Here is an 8,761-nt window from a genome sequence, read left to right on the forward strand (position 1 = left end):
AGTCTTACGAAGCTCTCATTTTTGTGCTTCAGCTGAAATTCCATGTAGATTCTTTCAAACAGACACACATAGTGAAACAGAGCAAAACAAGGCACTGAGGCAAAAATGAGAATGGTCAGATTATTTTTCAAAGAAAGTGTAAAGCTAGCAAGGGGGTTAATGGCAACAGACCAGCAAAAACCTTCTTTCTTTCCTTAAGGAGAGAGCTGCGTGTTGCACATGCAAGAGGTCGTGAAGCAGATTTTGTACAGGAAACTGGCAATAACGGTGCCATGAAAAATTTTGAAAATGAAGATGAAATCCCAGATTCAAGCGGCAAATGTTCAAGAGAATCGCTGTCTCCCCTGACAGGTGACTTCCCAGGGACCGTACGGGTGTCGCAGAAAAGCAAACAGATGTCCCCTCTCCCTTCGATTCCACGATACCCCTTTCCTTAGGGACTCGGTAGCCAGAATGAAGGCTTCGGAAGGACCGGGCTGAGCCACAGAAGGCCCGGCTTCATGTCTTTGGCCTTTCCCAGCAAAGCTGAGGATATATATGTATGCAAATATATAATATTTTATATGTATATAAAATATTTAAATTCTCACTGTGCAAAGAAGTCTTCTTTCCCTGGACTCTTATAGAAAGCTATGAAAGGAAACGTATACCAAAAAAAAAAAATGCATGTTTATCTGCTTTAAACAATGTGATCAACAGAACTCTTATTCCAAAGCTGATTTCTTTAAGCTCAATGATGAAAGATTCCTTCTGTTCAGTTCTGGGTGTTTCTGTAAGACTCTAGAGCCCTATCGTTGGCAGACTTGAGGGACCCTTGCCAGCAACGCTCTCGGGACAGGAGCTGAGGGCTGGCCCGGCCTTCGGGGCTCCACGGCCCACCCCCCACCCCGTGACTCGGGCCCGTCACCTGCTCACTAGGCCCAGGGGTCCTTGCCCCGCAGCAACAGCGATGTCTTTTCTTTGATTTTTCAGATTGGTGACCCAGATGTGTGTGCCACCCACGGCTTCCAGCTGGGTCGTGGGGAGGGGAGGTTCAGAGTGCAAATTTGTAAAAAAAAAAAAAAAAAAAAAAGAAAGAAAGAAAGAAAAGAAAAAAAGAAATCAGGCACAGAGCTAGTGTTTCAGGCCGCCTGGGCTCGCCCCAAGGCCACTGATTTGTGGCGTCTGCTACTGGGAGAAACCTGTGCTGGTCGCAGCTTTCTACTTCCTGCAAGTTTGTGTGATTTGATGGATTGAGATTTGGGGGGGGGGGAACCATTTCAAATGATTTCAAATCTCTCTGTCACCTTTTTTCCCAGCACACATCACTTACCATCTATTATCACAGGAGACAAGACGCGCAAGAGGCTTCACCCGGTGTCTGTCCAGCAGCTGTCACTCCAGCTGATCGATGATGCCGTGCATTCATTTTATGACTCTAGTCGCCCCGGGGTTTAGGAATCTTCCACGGGGTTTATCATCCATCCCCGCAGGTTCTCACAATATAACTCCTAGAGTTCCAGGAGGATAGGGAAGGTGATTTTATTATCTGCCGATGTGTCCCAAGCACAGGTAAGGATCTCTGTGACATTGCTTCGAGTATGAGCGTTTTTCAGGTTAATTCCTCTGCGAGTCAACAAGACGGTGCTGTATTTTGGGCTGAATTTGTTCATGGGCGCTACTGAAAGGAGAATTGGGTGACATTGGCCTCAGCGTTAACAATGCATTTGTTACAGATTCACTGAGGTGAGGCTCCCATGGATCTCGGGCAATTTCTCTATCAGGTGGCATTAATCTTTTTCATTTCATTTTTTTTTTAGAGGAAGTCTTCAGGGAACAGAGATATCATCTTTTTTTTTTTAATGGTATTTAATTTACCGACGTGGATCAGATTACTTAGAAATGAACTGTAATGAGTAATAGGTCTAGATCCTTGCCTTAAGATAATTTGAAGAGTAATGACTAGATTTACCAAGCTAATTTGAAGTCCTTGAGGTAATTAAAAGTCTGATATTAACAGCCGTTATTAGGAGGAAATTTCTAATTTCTATAAATGTCTAATTTATAGAAATTTCTATATCTCTATAAATGTCTAATTTCAATAATTAGACATTTTCTAATTTCAATAAATGTCTCTAAGCACTGATTTTGGGTTTTCCCCACACCTCTGAGGTCAGTTTGTCAAAGGCCTTCTTCTCGGTCGCAAACTTCTTCTATCTCCACTTAGTGGAAGGGGCAAGAAAGTTCTGTGGGGTCTCTGTAATAAGGACACTAATCCTAATCCTAAAGGCTCTGCCCTTCAAATACCATCACCCTGGACTTTAGGATTTCAACATATTTATTTTGGAGGGACACAAACATTCAGACAACAGATCAATGATATATTTTATTATATTTTTTAGTACTAAATTTTCAAAATCTCACTTTACAAGCCATGTTTCAAGTGCCCACAAGCCACCTACGGCCGGCGGCCCCCATTATAGGTGACGCGGGCAGAGATGTGACCCATGAAAGTGAAAGATTTTGGAGTAGAGCAATTCTGCATATAAATCCTCATTCAATCATTTCCTACCTATGGGGCATTGAAGATTCTTAAACATTCTAAGTGCCAGTTCCAGCAACTATTAAGTGGGAATAATTTATAGCTGGAACATTTTTGTGAAGATTAGAGATAATATATATAGAACATCGACTACGATGCTGGGAACTCAGGAGCTATTACTTCCCGAGGAAAGTCAAATTTCTGGGCTTCAAACATAGTTTCCATTAAATGTAGCTGCTATTACCACCATCACTTTATTCCTTTGAAGTTGCAGAAAAATTCTCTTAAAGCCTAACTTTCTCTACCAAGAAGTCAATATTGCATTGATATGTGGAATGAACTCCTGATTGTGGACTACCTGAAAGGTGACCTCATTAGCACACAACCAGAGACAGAATCCTGTTGTCTCTTACTGTTAAATATGCATTTATCACGGGGCAGCTCACCCTCCTCCTTCTAAATCACCAGGAAAGTGACGGGTGACACGTTCATTTGCGGGGAGATGGGGGTGGGGGGCGGGAGGTGCGTTCTCTCTTTATCAAAAGCCACACGATGCCTTGGTAAAATAACATGATTCATTCTGGGATTAATTCAAACATTGCCATGCGCCCTAAAAATTCATTTCCTCTTGTTTCAATCCAAATTCATGCACACTCGTCTCGGTCTAGACGTACAAGCTTCATCTCTTCTGGCCACCGTTCTTAAGAATATCCCCAAGGACACCAATTCGGGATTTTTCCGGAAAAAAGAGGGTGAATATACACTTGCACAACAGGAGGGAGCAGACCCTAGAGAAAAAACAGACTGGAGATTTAGTTTGAAAACACAACAGCGAAAGAGAGCACACTTTGTAACCACGCGGGCCCGCCAGCCGGCTTGGTCTCCGTGACAGAAGGCCAGAGAGGCTGATTCCACGCTCTGTGATGCTTTTAAACCTCCCCAAGTGGTCTCATGTTAATCTCAACCCGAAAATGTACGTAGAGGGATAAGCGTTGGCTGCATTATGGTAAAACCCGCCCGAGTCCGCGTTGCCCAGTTAGCTCTGCACAGGAGAGAGGTGTCTATGGGGCTGCAAAGGCGGGTGACAGACCCTAGAAAAGCCTCTAACTAACCTTAAGTCCGGATAATTCAAAGGAAACAGATTTTTCAGTGAGTTTTGGATGGACTCCGCCAACGGGAACTTAAAGTCAACAACCTATAGGTTTTAAAATGGGCACTTCACTTGCACGCTGGAGGCTTCTCGGAGCTGGCACTTAGGCATGTTTTCTGTCACGGGAAATCATAGGATTACGGAATCACAGAGTCAGCGAGGGGTTCAGGCTACCCCAGCTTTCTCATCTTATAGGTAAGAGCCAGAGAGAGGGGGCGAGCGCTCCATAAGCAAAGGGACAGCTAGGGGAGGGGACGGTGTGAATCCGAGTGGCCTGACCCCTAATCCAGGATCCTTCCAGGCAGGAACTTGCCTCCAAGGAAAGCGCTCCCCGGGCTGAGGTGCGAGATCGCGGAGCGGAGCAGGTGGGACCTTTCTTGGCCTCTCATCCTTTTGGCTGAATGTGTTCATAAAAAATAAATAAATATTTTTTTGGGGGGGGTTCCCTTTGCAGATTTTTTTTTTTAGTAGACATGGTCTCTTTCTCGTTTTACAGCAAACATTGCAAATATAGAAATATCCGTCTGTACAATGAGACGACAGTGTACAGCGGGGACAGGGATGGGCACATGCTCCCAGCCCACGCCCCTTCCAGCCACAGCCCTCCCCATGCCCCTCTCGCCCTGCAGGGCTCCAGGCAGGTCCCGGGGGCCACCGGACCGTCTGCATTCGCTCTGCCCCTCTTTGGTGGCCTCCGGAGTTGGCAGCAAAGTGATGGACTGAGGAGAAAATCCACAGCAAACCGGGACGAGGCAGTCGTGGAGGGGAGCCCGGCGGCCACGTGGCCACACCTCCCACATCTGGTATTTTATGTCTTTAGAGAACTTTACTTTTATTATTTTTTTTCTTTTAAAAGAGGGAGAAAATAAAGACAGAGAGGAAGACAAAGAAGGCAGAGAAGAATCGCAGAGGAAAGATAACGAAGAAAACAATTGAATTACACTTTCTTTTCAAGCACTAGAGAGCTTCAAACTGAGCTATGAAAATTATGGGTATTTTGGCGGGGAGAGGTGTGATTCATTCAAATAATTATCTCAGTGCTGTGCTTTCTTTTGACCAGAGATGCCATCGCACTGTGTTCAGTCTGACTTTCATTTTCAATTGTTTGGTTATTCATGGCTCATGGGCAGAGGAAGACAAGCTGTTGCTCCTGACGCATCTCCAGGAAATTCTTCTGGGCAGGTAAGTCACCATTTCCTCCCTCGTGGGCTCAGCCTGCAGGCAGGTGCGCCCGCTGTACCCCTGCCCGTGGTCTCATCGAGCCCCTGGGATGCAGCGGCAGCCCGAGGGATGGGAAGTTTATTTTACCAAAGCAAATGCAAGAAGGCAGAAAATCCAGACATTTTTTCAATGCCTTAGAACTAAGGGATCGAGTAAACACAAAACAAAAATACCGACGCGTGTATGCTCGCAGATGCAGAAAGGGGAGTCAGAGAGACTCTCGCTATTTAAGTCTTGAAGGCTGAGAGAATGGAATGGAAGATGAAGCCTGGTCTCAGGGGCGGCTCCTTCCTTTGCCACAGCAACATCAAGGCAGACGCGGGAAGTGGCGCCATAATGAATGCTCCAAGGCCAGCAGCGTGGGGTAGCCTCCCCAAGAGCACCAGTGAAGTGGAAAATTCTTCGGTTTCAGAAGAAATCTCTCTGCCATTTCCACAAGAGAGACAGCAGTTGGCCCCATTTCAATTTTCTTAAATATGTGGCCTTATCTCTGCGAGCGGCTGTGGCTGTTATAGTCGGCCGTGGTCTCTGCGACGACTTCGACGACTTCGTCGGCGACGCTGGTTGGATCCGCCTCTAGGCTCTCCGGGTCAAGTGTCCTTAGAACCTTTGGACCAGTAGAATCACTGTTGGTCAAAATTAGATTCTGTAGATGCAACGTCCCTCCGTGGCCGTCTTCTATCTCTTAAAAAAGCTATAAGATGATGTCACTACGCGTCCTTTCCTTGTTCATTTAGCCCTTCTCAGGATTCCGGGACTCCAGTTGTCTACAAAGAAAGAGGGAACCTGAGAATACCAAAGTCAAGAGCTCTTTAGAGCCCCTGCTGCGTCTCTCTAATTCTTCCTCAAATTCCAATTCCTGCATGTAGGAGAGGCGGGCTGAGCCCTCCCCGGAGCCCTGCTTTCCTCCTCCTGGGCACGGAGCTGGGTCACATTCCCATCATCTCTGTCGTGGCTAATGTTCCATTTCCCAGTTAGCCGGGGTCACGCTGCTGAGTTCTGGTCCGAGGCGTGTGATTGAAGTTACGCCACCTCCGTCCCCGGCTCACGGAAATATCTTGCTGATAATCCCTTCAGCTCTCCCCTCTCTCGGCTGCTGTGTGCAGACGGGCATGACAACCTTGAAATCCTCATGATAGAACTGACAGGCTTAAGATGGAAAGAGTATGGGTTTCTGAATCACCGCGTGACGGAGAGACATGCATCAATCAGGGACATCCCTCTGAGAGCTAAGTGAAAAATTAAGTTCCTTTATGAAAAACCACTAATAGCAGGTGCTTTATATATCACAGTAGCTGTGATGCTTACAGCAAACCATGACATACATACTCGTGCAATAAATTCCAGCACAAATAACCTAGTCCCTATCTTGTCCCTGTATCTGCCAGGCCTAGATCTGTTGCTCTACAGGGCCCGGTCCTCTCCCTCAGTCCTTCCAGAAATTGAGCTCTGCTTCGGAAACCTGTTCCACATAACCAGGAACGGGATGACCTTCTAGAACCAGGTGCTCTCTTGTTACCCAAACCCAGGCTTCGGGAATGCCATCTACTCTGACTCTACTGCACGCTCCGCCCTCTGGATCCCTCGTTCCACGCGCCTGACTCTAGACAGTTGCAGCCTTCCTAGCTCTGGTCGTTGCCATCTCGTTGTGGTCATGCAAGCATTTCACGGTTTTAAGGTTTTCCCACTGTGGAAGAAATAGAGTCTATGTTATGCCCTAAAATTTAACTGGCAGAATTATTTTATTTTTAAAAAATATTTATTTATTCATGAAACACAGAGAGAGAGGCAGAGACACAGGCAGAGGGAGAAGCAGGCTCCATGCAGGGAGACCGATGCGGGACTCAATCCCGGGACCCCGGGGTCACACCCTGAGCTGAGATGCTCCACCGCTGAGCCACCCGGGTGTCCCAGAATTGTTTATTTTAATGGGAAAAAAAAAAAAGCATATACAAGGAAGGTCTGTCAGCTAATTTTCAAAGTGGAAAAAAATGACAAGATCTTAAACTTATTGAGTACATTATATTATGTTGAATGAAATCATAATTAGCATTTAATTATTTTTTACACTTAATTATTGCAAGATTGTTCAGGAGATTTTAGCTTTGTATGATAAGTGGCCAGAACTTTAAGTAGACAAATACAATTATTTATCATAAACATCCCAACGGTTGAAGTTTCGTGTGACAAATATTTATGTTTTCAGTATGATAGGTTGTGGCTAACGCCCTCACGCCCCGTGTTTCCAGGCTTCTAGAACTGGTGTCCTTCGACCCCTCCCACGCTGGAGCAGGACGGGCCTTGTGTCCTCTAGGATACTGCAGAAATGATGCTTCCTGACTCCTACGCCTGCTTCACAAGAAGACTCACAGTGTCTGCCTTGCTTTCCTAAAATGCATGCGCTTCCAGAAAAGAAGCCCAGCTATGATGGAACCGCCATTCCTCCCAATGCAAGGAAGACCTCGCGGGCCATGTGGACGGGCTTCCCCGGGGAGGAGAGCCCATGCTGCCATTTCAGCTGAGGTTCCAGACCTGCTGGCCATTGTAGACGACCAGCCCCAGGAACCGTCGACCGAATCGGGCCCTGGCCGCCCTCAGCAAACGCAGGAGAAATGCTAGCTACCAATGGCCCAACCAAGCCCAGTCCATCCCAAGAATCATGAGAAATGATAATAAAGGAGTTTTGAGGTGGTTTGTTACACAGAAGTAGATAACTGGGTCACAGGCCACAAGTTCTTTGAAAATATGAAAGCAAACTTACAAATATGGTAAAGTTGTCTACTATTCAACAAATCCTGGTGTTTTTATTCTTTCTGTCTACATGAGTTTTGAGTAAATTGGAAAAAAAAAAAACAAAAGGCAGGATATCACCTTCACTGTTATCAATAAAGGGAAGTTGCATGGAAGCCAAATGAGTTTCCTGACACTGAGCAGCAAATAATCAGAATTATCCACGTGTCACTGGCAACTGGACCGGAGCAAGTGTTTCCACCTGGAGGGGACTTTTGGGTGAGTCTCATGGCACAGAGGACAGAGGAGAACTTGTGGGCAGGTTCGCTTCAAGGGGAACAAAGGGGACTTTGTTCTTCCCAAGTTACCAGTCAGGTGAGTCCTTTGCGTCACTCACAGGTGGATAAAGGGCAAAGGGAGCCTGGGCGACCTACCAATTAATCCCTTTCCCATGGTAGGACCCGATTTCCCCCTAACACTAAACACTGGCTATGAATAAGCATAGATGGAACTTTTGACATAAAAGTAGGTAAATATTTTCTTAGTGTCTCCATTTATGCAGCATAATAGGCTACTTTAGCGCTTTCTGCTCTCAAAATCACGTGTGACAATTCTTTTACTTAAGTTTTTCTAATTAGTACCTTTGAAACTTGTGCCTATGGTTTTATTTATAATTTCATCTACACAACACCCACGATCTCGGGCTCATAATTTTTATTTCTTTCGTTCTCATCACCAGGTGTAAACAGAACATAACAAAGGCAGATCATGAGTTACGAGGGCTTCTGAATGTCCCCAAATTCTTAGCACCCGAGATCCGTTCCATACTCCAGGGCACTTAACTGTCCTAAGCATGGATACACTTCCAGAAGTCCACGCGAGTGGGGGAACATGGGGGAATCCGAGGTTCCATTTAGGCCACAACAGGGACTATACCTTCGAGGTGCACCGTGCGGAAGAAGGAACAGTAAGAACAACTTTGCCAGTGAAATGGGGGCTCCCCGGGGCTGATGAAAGGCGCAGTCTGAGGCGGTGGTCGCTGAAACCGCACGAGTAGAGATGTCCTAGCGGAATCATTGAAGAGCTTGGGACTCGGTGTATAGTTAGTCCCTAGGTTGTAAGTTTTAGAAAAGTCACAC

This window comes from Nyctereutes procyonoides, unplaced genomic scaffold (genome assembly GCF_905146905.1).
Source record: "Nyctereutes procyonoides isolate TBG_1078 unplaced genomic scaffold, NYPRO_anot_genome, whole genome shotgun sequence".
Taxonomy (NCBI): domain Eukaryota; kingdom Metazoa; phylum Chordata; class Mammalia; order Carnivora; family Canidae; genus Nyctereutes; species Nyctereutes procyonoides.